Below are 12,950 nucleotides of genomic sequence, written 5' to 3'. Positions count from 1 at the left end.
GAGTTCCAGGGGCTATGTGAGAAGTACAGGAAGAGCAAACATAAGTGTTACTCTCCTTAAGCCGTCACCAACAAGATCCTACCTTCTCTTGAACAGTCACTTGTCAAGTTACAATAATAATAATAATAATGCATGCACAACTTATTATAGAGAGTAGGCAGAATAAATATAATTTAGATTCTTGGAAGAAAATCAAAAGATGGAAATGGCCAGAAATCCAAACAACGCAGAGGCCAAGCTCTTTATAAGAGCAATGATTCTGAATGACTTGCTTTCGGTCATTTGTCATCCTCAGAAATGACAACATTAAGTAATCAACAGACTGAATAAATATACCCAAATTGGTAAATCCCACTGGACACTTCCAGGATTCAAGGTTCATGTGAGCACAGGGAATAAATGCATCATGTTAAGAAGGCAGCATGTGTAATGGAAAAATCACCAAAGGGAAGGAAGGAAGGAAGGAAGGAAAGGAGGGAGGGACAAAGGAAGGAAAGGAGGGAGGAAGGAAGGAAGGAAGGAAGGAAGGAAGGAAGGAAGGAAAAATATGTCCTTAGTTGTTTTGACAATGTGACCTCAAGTCAATGAACATCTCAGAGCCTCAGTTTAATTTTCTTAGGTTAATGTTATTAAAAATATATATTAATATCCCCAGTCTAATTCTTTTATCAAATCAACAAATTTCTAGTGTACTTACTATATAATTTCAGTGTAACCTCTAACATATAGGCATACACAAATGCAGAAGACATAATCCCTGCCTTTTAGATATTTACAGTCTAATAAGGGAGACAAGCAAACAAGGCAGCTAACAAGTTATAGGTACTGGTATATAGATACATGCATGGTAAGAATCTGGAAGTTTAGGGAAACTCACGGGAAGAGTCAGTTACTTGACCTTAAAGGAAGTTGGTCAAACAAAGAGTCCATGGCGCAGCTGGCTAAATGTCAAGTGGGAGAACCAAAAGGGGTAAAGCAACATGGCCAGTTCAGGGAAAGGGCCTGAGTCCTAGCAGGCTGAGGGAGAGCCATGAGAGGTAGGGCTGGAGAGATAGGCAAGCCGGGGGGGAGCGGCCGTGTTCTACGTAGTGGGGCTTGCCCTCCCCCGTGACCAGTGTTTCTCAAATGTCTGAGGACTGCACACCACAGGCTCATCTGGGATGTCTTGTTTACAATACAGATTCCTGGCCTCCAACTTGGATTCCTACAATCAGAACCTCTGAGGTGAGGCCCAGAAGTATTTAATTTAACAAAGACTTCAAATAGCTCTTATGGACCTAAACTTGGGGAAGTCTAGAGTGTAGATATTTGCAAAGCCCTGAGTATTTTAAACAAGGAATAACAAAATGAGTTCGGTGTTTGTAAGACTACTTTGGAAGCAGTGTGGAGCAGGATCAGAGGACTACAAGGCAGAAAGTAGTGAGACTGGATAAACAGCTCCTGCAACTGACAGGTCAAAAAGCTGAGGGTCTGAGACAGGAAATGTGTGGGGATGGTAGAAACAGGTCTGGTCTGTTGAAAAGATAGTCATCCAGACACACTGACCAGGTTGATGTGGAAATAAAGCTCAATTTAGAGGTTTCTGGCTGGAATGATCATGAACTTAGATCAGAGATCAGCACACTATGGCTCAGGGTCAAATCCAGCCTGCTGGCCTGTATTTGTAAGTAAAGTTTTATTGGAACACTGTCACACCCATTTGTTTACATATGGACTATAGTTGCCTTTCACGACAACAGCACAGTTGGGTAGTTGTAGCAGAAACCCTACGGCCCACAAAGGCTAAAATATTTACTCTCTGGCCTTTATAGAAAAAATGTGCTGATCCTTGACTTAGATAAATAATAAGGGAAAAGAGAGACAGCAATTGAACTGCAGAGAAGGAAAGAGTTCTGAGGATAGAATGAATTCTGTTTGGGATATAATGAGCTTCAGGTACCATGGAGCATCCGTGGAGAAACTTACGTCTATCTGGGTTAAAGACAAAAGTGTGCTTCGAGTGGTTTAGAGATGCCAATTAAAAGGGATGAATGAAATGCCCAAGGAGAATCAGAAAAAGTAGGGGGAAAAAAAGGAAAGAAGAGATGGAGAAATAAAACAACAGGGGTCACCAAGGCAAGAGGAGTGGGCAGAGAAATTCAGGAGGCTGCAGGGAGCAAGAGCAACCCGTCCCACGGAAGTCAGGGGAGCCCAAGCAAAAACATGGATGGGATGCGAATAAGAGGAATGGGAGAATGAGAAGCTACCTTTGAAACTGGTAATTCGAGACGCGTCAGAAACTTCATCCAGAGCAGCTACTGCACGTATGTGTGATGGTGTGATGATGATGTATCTCTATTTCCTCAACTCCTATTCACTCAGTAATGTCTACTATATATACAGTATATCTATATCTATATAGATATAGATATAGATATACTGTATATATATCTCATGTATCATGTTACCTTAACAATAGCGAAGGGTAAAGCTTTTGGTTAAAAATAGTGTATTAAACATATATGCTTTTCTTGTCATCCTTCCAAACACTCCATTAAAATGACAAAAAAAATATTTAAAAATGGTATAAACCCACGAGGACAGAGATGAAAGGCAGACACAAGATGACTAGAAATGTTACCAACATTGTGTAAGATAAACACCAGATGGTACAGGACAACTTACTCAGATTTCAGTTCTCTTTGCTAAATGTCTGCCAGGGAGGCAGGGTACCATGTTTCACATCTCAGAAGCGACTCAGGAATTGGAGGTGGCAGGTACCTTTGGAAGCCAGGGTCTGAAGTGAGGCCAAAAATAAAAGAATTGATTCAAACTCTAAAAGATTAGACTCTAGCATCCATCTCTAGCCTGTACAATGGGTGGTTGTCCCCTAACCAGCTAAAAGACAGGTGGCTTATTCTCTAGAGCGTTGTGCCAGATTATCCACGGACTTGGTCACAATGAGGATAGGCTGAAGGTGGAAATGAGGTCTCTTACTGGAATCAAAGGATTAAGGAAACATCTGCCTCATAGGCAGTCAGAATTTACCCCTCATCCCACGCTCGGCAACCAAAAAAGCAACTAGCAGCAAAATATTGAAGATTCTGTTCCAGGGAAAAAAATCAGTTCAAGAAGAAGATACCCATAGGTATCAATACAGGGGTGAGGAGGGTTCTCATCAAAATGAGTTGTATGCCTGCTTCATTCTGCCCACATAAGTAGAATTTCCAATTTGCCACACTTTTCAATATGAATTAGCAGACTAAGGCCAGTAGACACTTTAAGAAAACGTCTAACGTTAAAGACAGAACCTGAAACAAACGAACAAACAAACAACAGGGGGAACTTAGGAAACAGAAAAAGCACAGGGGGAACAAGTAAAATTCAAGAAAATTAAAATAAATTTTCCAAGAGCAATAAGAAACAAGAAGCAAAAACAGAATGCTATGTGAACAAAAGAAGCATTCAAAGATTGAGAAAGTGTCTTGGTTAATTGAAAATATGTTCACAGAAATAAAATATAATAACAGAATTTTGAAGGTGACATTGAGGAAAAGTAGAATGTAAAGCTACTCTACCAAAGGATGCTTAAGCAAACTAAGGGAGGAAATTAAGAAAACCAGGAAACAGGTGAATCCAGAACAGGAAAGACTCAAAAACGATTTGCAAGATGATGGCAGGGACAGGTGGCTTATATTCAACCAGTCTACAAGGTGGTCAGTCTGGGTCAGAGCAGAAGAGCAAAGAAAGAATAGTTCCAAGGAAAAAAAAGGAACAGAGACTGACTGCTATCTTACCATATTTATAGGACTTTGTCGTTCCAGGAAAGCATAAGGATAAACGAATAACGGTTCCATGGAAAGTCAAACAAAAAGTAACTAAGCAATTATTAATACCCCCCCCCACACACACACATAAAAAGTTTTTCTCTTGTAGGGGAAAAAAAAAAAAAAATATATATATATATAATCATAGATACATGACTTGGATTTAAGCAAATTTTCTTTGCCAGAATAAACATGGAAGTTTGTTTTAACCAGATTTGTTATACAAATAAACTGGAAGAAAAGGGAGAAGGAAAGTGATGCAAGAAAAGGGAATCTTAGTTATCTATGATAAAAATTTAATCTCCACTTTGGAAAACAATTGGGAACCATCTGGGAAAGCTGGAGATATGCTAGCCTAGGACTAAAATTTATGACCAATAAATAGATACCAGAATGTTCATAGAAGTATTGTTTGTTTCCATAAAAAATAGAAAAACTCAAACTCCATCAGTAATCATTTAAAGAGCCAAATTTGGGGATTGATCCACACAATGGCATGCTCTACAACAGGCTTCTCATCCTCAGCACTATTGACATTTTGGGTCAGAAAGTTCTTTATTATTTTGAATATTTCTTTAAGTATACATATCTTACACCCTTTTTGTGTATATGTGTTATATTTCACAATTTAAAAAGTATAGAGAGGGGTGCCTGGGTGGTTTAGTAGGTTGAGTGTCTGACTGGCTCAGGTCATGATCTCGCGGTTTGTGAGTTCGAGCCCAGCGTCAGGCTCTGTGCTGACAGCTCAGAGCCTGGAGGCTGCTTCAGGTTCTGTGTCTCCTTCTCTTTCTGCCCCTCCCCCACTTGCACACACGCGTGCGCACGCTCTCTCTCTCTCTCAAAAATAAATAAATATTAAAAAATTAAAAAATAAAAATAAAAAGTAAAGAGAAACAGGAAGTCTATAGACAGCATCCAATTTAGAAATAAAGAAACAGCAGTAAGCATATATTCTTTAGAAACATGAAGGGAAAACTATTAAAACATGAAAAATAAGAAAAGTCTATGAAAAAATGAGAAAAAAATGTCATTATTTTAGGGGTGTGGCATTCATGAGACCAAAGGATTTGAGGTAGGGGCAGGAAGCATCTATTATTCATTATAAGCATTATTACAGGAAACTAGGTACATATACTAGTTTAATAAATATAAAAATTAATTTTAAAAAATGGAGTAGCAGTACAGTGAAGCATGTGGACACATCTTGAATCATAAGCTCTGTAGCCATTCTGGTTAGATTTTTTTATGCTTCTTAATCACAGTGATATTTATTAATGCTGAGTATCTGGGTTCTTTGGAGTTGACAGAAGTATAAACAGGTTACTTTACTAAACAGGCAATTTGGAAGCATTTTGTCGTGTTGGCTAATCTATTAAGCACATAAATCCCAAAGCAGATTTTAAAACTACAATATGTTCAATATAATAAACAGGCAAATTCAAGTGCCTTCCTAAATTTATTCTTGCAAGTTTAAACTCTTTAGCAAACCAAAGGACATGGGGGAAAAGAAAAGTGAAGGGTAGTTGAAACTGAATTTCATCTCAACACATTATAGGTGGTACTACAAAAATGATTTTTCCAAGAGGTTGAAACATAGTATAACCAAGAATCCATGGATAAGCATAATCCTGGTACACTTTCAGACCAGGAAAGCTTTAATTCAATTGCTTAAATTGATACTGTAGTCAATTTGGAAATTCATTGTCTCAGTACATATTTAAAAGATTGTGGAGAAAACAAAGTAATAAATCTTAAATAAGCGCAGCGGTTCATTTATTTTTGTCCGTAGACCAAAAATCAATCCCATGACATGGAGTTTGGTAAGAACTCTGATAGGAAAACACAGAGGAGCCCAGAATCAATGACACTTAAGAATGGCTTCCTCAGGTGAGAGACATTTAAGCTGAAGTCTGAGAGTGAGTGGAAGCTAGCCAAAAGAGGGCAAGAACAGGGAAAGGTCTTCCAGGAGAGAGGACACCATGTACATAGCACAGAGATTAAAGAGGATATGACCACTGAAGGGGTGTGTGTGTGTGTGTGTGTGTGTGTGTGTGTGTCAACAGAGGCAAGGAGAAAATGATAGGTGAGTTTAAAAAAAAAAAAAGCCACCTCAGAAAGGGATTTATATACTGAAGAGTTCAGACTTGACTTGGGTAGCAATTGGGAGACACTAATGGCTTTTAATCCAGGAGGTGCATTTAGAAAGATGGCCACAGATGCACTGTGGACAATGGAGGAAAAGCATAAGTGAAATCCAAGAAACCAGTTAAAAGGCCATAGGTGATTAAGGTAAGAGATATTGTGCCCTAGACTAGGGTGATTATTCTGGAAAGATGTAGCTGGACTACAGAGATATAAAGAAGGTAAATAAACTGGACCTAGTGATGAATGAAAGGGAAAAGAGAGAGTCAGTGCTTTTTTTTTTTTTCAGTTTATTCATTTATTTTGAGAGAAAGAGAGAGAATGCATGCAAGCAGGGGAAGGGCAGAGAGAGAGGGAGAGCAAGAATCCCAAGCAGTCTCTGCGTTGATGCAGGGGCCAAACCCATGAACCATGAGATCAGGACCTGAGCCAAAGTCAAGAGTTGGTCGCTTAACGGACAGAGCCACCCAGCCACCCCCATCCTAGGTTTTGAGCATGGGTGATGCCATTCACAAGGAAAACCCAGCCTGTAATTATCTTATTTTTCTTTCCAGATTTTTATTTAAATTCCAGTTAGTTAACATACGGTGCAATATTTGTTTCAGGTGTAAAATTTAATGATTCTTTACTTGCATCTAATACCCAGTGCTCATCACAAGTGCCTCCTTAATGCCCATCACCACGTAGCCCATCCCCTCCCCCCCGCCCACCTCCCCTCCAAACTTAACTGTAGAGCACCAACAGGATTATTGGAGGGCAGCCTGTAATTATTTTAAAGGATGTGCATGTGTGTGTGCCAGAAGTGAAAACAGAAGTATTTACGTGAATTGAACTTGACACTTCTTACGCTTAAGGGACTTGTAAAGCATTCAACTTTTTTTCATCAACACACGAGAGTCTGGAGAGAGTTTACATTAATAATGGAGGCAAATTGCTAGTGAGGGTCGGAGATACAGAAGAAGGGAGATATTTGAGAGAAGAAAAATCTGAGAAAGTGTGACGAGATGGAATTGGAGTCATAGGAGAGATGGGGTTTAGACAGGAGGGGAAAGAGACAGACTGAGGAGGAGGAAGGGAGGAGGAGGAGGAAAGAGACAACTCTTGATTAATTTTCATTCCTGTCTGTTTTCTCATCTTGTTGCCTCTGAAAAGTTGTTACTAAGATACATATAATCATGTATTTACAAAATATATTTTGGAGTGCTGCAAATACATTCTATTTAATTTGCTGGTTATGCAGAATAGTCTCCTTATATATAATAAACCATGTTAAGGACAACAAGGAATTTGTTGAGATTATTATAAGAATTACCTATAGAATTGCTTTCTATAAATATTGGGTGGCAGCTTGAACTTAAACTGTAAATTCCTTGGAAGTTGGTGATTATGCCTTTGCATCTTTTCTAACCTTACCAGCTCGTAATCACTTAAATGCAGATGTAAATTTTTGTGGGAGATGACTTGGGTAAGGCAGGCAAACTCTACAATTAGTGACTGATGGCAAATTTTAAATTCTAGGTCACATAACATAATTAATATTGGTAGCTTGACTTTCCATTAAGCATTACAGATACGTCAGGAGCTGAGTAGCTTTAAAATGCTTTCAAAAAAAGAGAGTTTATACTTTTAAAGAGGAAATTGATTTTGACTGTCATAAAATTATTCCATGTATCAAGAACATATCGGGTCTGAAGAGAGTAGGACAGAAGGTTATCTTCCATGACCTTCCTTCCCATTTAATTCTTCAACTTAATGCAAATAGTCTTCTAGACTTACCATTCCACTGAAACACCTGTGTCAAGATCACCCAAAACTCAGTGTTGTCAAACTCAATAGTTCTTACTCTGTGCTTGAGACCGCTAACGAGCACCCAGCACGACTGACCAGCTTCCCCTCCTTTAAACTCTCTCCCCATGGCTCCTGTGCCCCATGTCCGGGTTTTCATTCTGCTTCATTGACCAGCCTGTTTTAGGGTCCTGTGGCTCCTGACCCAGCCTCTATTGTGCTCTATGAGCCTTGGTCTTTTCCCTCCCTCCTTCTCTTCGTACCTGATGAAATCCAATCCCACAGCACTGAGGCAGCTGCTGACTTCCACATTTATATCATTAACCCAGCCCCCACCCCAGGCCATGCTCCACTTTGCTCTTTTTTTATTTGCCATCTTAACCTTTTCTTAAGTTTATTTATTTATTTTGAAAGAGACAGAGAGAGTGCAAGTGGAAGAGGGGCAGAGAGAGAGAGAGAGAGAGAGAGAATTCTAAGCAGGCTCCACAGTGTCAGCACAGAGCCCAATGCGGGGCTCAAACTCAAACTGTTGAAATCATGACCTGAGCCAAAATCAAGGATTCGAATTCCTAACAGACTGAGCCATCCAGGCGCCCCTCCACATTTCTCTTCACCACAGCCTATTTGACATCTCTGCGTGGGTGTCCCATGGACATAGAAAACCTGACATATCTAAAATAAAACTTCATTTTCTCACCACACCTGCTTTCCACGCCACCACTCTGAGTATGCCCTGTTATGCAAAGAGTACTACCAGCCCCCAATAACTCAAAAGAACGTTGATTTCTTCCTTCTCCTCACTTCTCATGCCCAATGCAATAGGAAGTTCTACCTCTGGGTTCTACTCCACTGTGTCTCTCAAATCCATGCATCTTCTCCTTTCCATGCCTCTCCCTAAGAAGGAGAACTGTTGTCATCTGGATATTGCATCTGCCTATTGATTGGTCTCTCTACTTCCATATCTATAAAATTGTAATATTTTAAATGTATGTTGGATCATGTCACTACTTGAGTTTAACTCGTCAATAAACTCTCATTATATTTGAAATAAAATCCAAAATCTTTAACATGAGCTATGATGTCTGCATGATGTAGATTTTTTCTATCTTTCCACATCTTGAGTCACTCTCCCTTTTGCTTTCCATCATCTAGGCACCGTAGTTTTCCTAGGGGTCTTCAAAGCCAACCACTTTCCTGCCCCGAGGCCTTTGCACATACAGAGAAGTTAGAACGCTTCCTCCCCACCACTCCCTGCCACTTTTTGCATGGCTAGCTCTTTCAGGTCTCAGTTTATTTATTTTTATTTTATTTTCTCTCTCTTTTTTTTTTAATGTTTATTTATTTTTGAGAGAGAGAAGGACAGAGTGCAAGAGGGGCACAGAGAGAGGGAGACACAGAATCCAAAGCAGGCTCCAGGCTCCAAGTTGTCAGTACAGAGCCTGACGCAGGGCTCAAACTCACGAACTGCAAGATCATGACCTGAGCTGAAGTCAGACGTTCAAGCAACCGAGCCACCCAAGAGCCCTTCAGATCCTAGTTCAAATGTTACCTCCTCTAAAGGTGATATCCCATTCTAAAGGGGACATTTTAAGCTGAGACTGAAAAGAAAGGACTCTCCTATTGGACTCTTTCTCTTATTTTCTATCTGAGCCCTTTGCATGCTTCCTTCACAGCCCTTATCACAATTTGTGATTTATTCATTCCTTATTTGATTTGGGGGTGGGAGGCTCTCCCAGGCAAAACTTTTTCAGGCCAGGGTCCTCGTCTACCTTATTCACCATTGTATGTTTGGCACACGTGGCCAAGTAATGTCTATTGAATGAGTGAAACATCTATAAGACATACTCTCTAAAATAATTTTAAGCAATTGTTCTTTCAGCCTTAAGTTTTCTCTTGTTCTGGATAAATAATCCAACTATCTGGAAGCTTTCAAAAAAATTTTCCCTCTAACAAATTGCGTGGTTTTATAATTCTTTCCTGAATTGATTTCTTTTCTTTTAGCCATAGATTACAGTCAGTGAGAGCAATGAGATGAGATTTTCCAGTAGTGTACTTCTTCATCTTTCCTCAAGCCCAGAGCGTATTCTGAGCTCAGTGGTGTAGGGAAACACCACGTCTTACTCGTCATAAATAGAGCAACGTGACCTGAGCTCAGATCACCTAGATGGATAAGTGGCCTTTCTTTTAGGGAAAAGGAAAGTGATTGATATTATAATGAAATTAGATTTATTTTTCTATTTTCTTCTGTAAACGTCGTTTGCCTACTATCCAGACAGATATTGTCGAACAGACATGTACTCTGTCTAACAAAACATTTTGAGTTTGCCTTCACCAAGAAAAGTGTGAGCCAAGAAATCACTTTAGAGGGAAGCATTAGTTTGTTTCCAAGACTACTGCTTGAGAAATTATTTTTTGGATGTCAGCTTTCCGTTTTCAGTCTGATGTAAATCAGTGTCAATAGGTCAAATAGAATAATAAATTCAGATAAACCCCAGTACATCCAAAACGAATTATAAGCTATTCAGCTCACAACAGCAGTTGGAAACAAATAAATTAGGCTGGTGTTAATCCAGAGAACCCATCACTGTGCGTTATAACTTTCCTCTAATACAACTGACCACTTAAGGACAGCAAGAGAAATGGCCTGCTTTTCTTATCCCTAATGTTCACCCCAAACTGCAGAATCTCTTCAAAAGCACTTCCATGAAGTGATCTGGCCACAACCTTCAACTCAAAAGAGTTATGAATTAGTCAAAAGGATTTCTAGTTTATCTTTTTCCAAATACTGTGATTCCCAAGAAACCAGCTGTGCCAAAATTAGGGGTAAGCAGTAAGACCACACATAGTAAGACCATCAAATCAAAAGGGGAAAACAAAATCAGGATACGGCCTGCTTTTCTTCCTCTTTAGAGGATGGTAACAAATATGTGGTGTGCAAAGGGACCTGATAAAAAGTGGACGTGAAGAGGGGCGCCTGGGTGGCTCAGTAGGTTAAGCTTCTGACTCTTGATTTCAGCTCAGGTCATGATCTCACCGTTCATGAGTTCAAGCCCCACATGAGGCTCTGGGGTGACAGTGCAGAGCCTGCTTGGGATTCTGTCTGTTCTTCTCTCTCTGCCCTTCCCCTGCTCATGTGCTCACTCTCTCTCTCTCTCTCTCAATATTAATAAATAAACCTAAAAAAAAAGTGGATATGAATAAATATGTCCCTTCCATCCTATGTGCTAATATTAATAAGCTGGTCTTACAAAGCTGTTAACTACCACCTCCAGCCAGGGGCCACATGTAATCATACCTTTTAAACTGTGATGCTTGTAAATTGAGCACTGAGAGGAATTTTTTAAATCCCCTATACCATCCTGCTTCTACCTCACCACACACACACACACACACACACACACACACACACGCATACATGCACACATACACACATGCACATACAAAGACTCCATACCTCCAACTCCGTAAAACCCAGCCCTGGATAAGAAAACACTGAAAAACATGAATTTCCTGTAAAGCCCCTAGTATTTGATAAGCAGCAAAATTTCCCTTCTTTCCATTAATTCAGAGTATGGCCCTTCCTTCTGATACAATCCATGAATTTCCAAATGAAACTTGCATAAGAACACATTTAGCTCCAAATCATATAAACAACCTATACTAACCCTGATAGGTGTCATTCAAAATTCTTACTGTCCATCTTCCAACCAGGTGTCTCATTTGACATGCCAAACAGTACTGTGCACCCTAGAGTCCTCAGATCACTTCAGCCCCACAGTGATCTATAGAAAGAAGGGCCGTTCAGCTTCACTTTGCAATTTGAATGCCTTGTAACCTAATGTCAATGTCATTAGAAACCATGATTTTTTTTTTCTGGTGAAAAAACAGATATAGATATTAAATCAAAGAAGTAGAAACTACATAATCCTATATTAAATTAGAAATATCGTTATGAACCCACAATGTATTTTCTCTTAAAATATGTATTTTCTAGTTCTTTCCACTAAAAATGCCTCGGAAAAAAATGAGCAAGCATGCTAGCAAGATGGACTCAAGTGCCCACATTATAATTTCTAACTACTATTAGCCATTGGAAAGAGCAGACGCTCGTTGGAGAAATGGATGACCTCAGCTCCGAAGCGGGATATATACAAGGGGAGTCTGGTATTTCTTGTAATACCAGAGTGCAAGAAAATTACCGAAGACTCAGGAGCCACCTTGAAGGGGTTCCCACCAACCGAAGACGTGCCATTTGAACAATAAAAATGACTGTAATGGATCAAAGCCCATCAAATATATTAAAAACCAGTATGTCCACAATAATACAATAAACAACCCAAACATCAATGGTTCTATTGCACCTTGTAAATATTTCTATTATATCACCACATAATTGCCTACGGTTGTGGCTCCTGGTGTGATGATGAGCCCCTGAAGTGTAAATAAATACCATGTTACAGTCATTACTGCGTAACTGAAAGAAGGTAAAAAAAAACCACTGCCCTATAGAGAATGCCATATGTACAGTAGTATCCAGCAGTTAGTTGGAATTTTTCACTTCAGCACTGCACTAAATCCAGCCTTATCAAGTTTACCCATGGCTACCATGTTGTTAAATCTAACAGTCAGTGTTCTGTCCTTTCTAAATCTGTCAGCAGTATTTGACACATATGATCATTCCTTTTGTCATGAAACACTGTCCTCTCTTGGTTTGGGGGCTATTATTCCCTCTTCCTCTCCTTAGCTCCCTTTGTTGGATGCCCTCCATCTTCCCAAACCCTAAACATTGGAGTACACTAGGGCTCAGTGCTCAGACCTCTTATCTCATCTCTCTATATTCACTCCTGAAATAATGCCATCTGGTCTCGTGGCTTTAAATTTTCTCTGTATGCTGATGCCTCCCAAAGTTACATTGCTTGTCTCGACTTCTTGTATGAACTTCAGATTTGTATAGGCAGCTTCCTACTTGATAAGTCCACTTGGATGTTTAGTGGCTGTCTTCAGATTAGCATAAACAAAACTAAAGTTCTGATATTGCCGCCTCCACTCCAAACCCTGCCTTTCCCAAAGCTTCCCCACGTCAGTTAATGACAAACTCCGTTCTTTCAGTTGCTCACAACAAAAATCTTGAAGCCACCATTGCGTTCTCTCTCTTGCATAACCAACTTCTAACACATTAGCAAATTCTACTGCCTTCAAGATACATGTAGAATCTGA

Source organism: Panthera leo, chromosome A1, assembly GCF_018350215.1.
Source record: "Panthera leo isolate Ple1 chromosome A1, P.leo_Ple1_pat1.1, whole genome shotgun sequence".
Classification (NCBI taxonomy): Eukaryota; Metazoa; Chordata; class Mammalia; order Carnivora; family Felidae; genus Panthera; species Panthera leo.
This window is presented reverse-complemented; position numbering follows the sequence as displayed.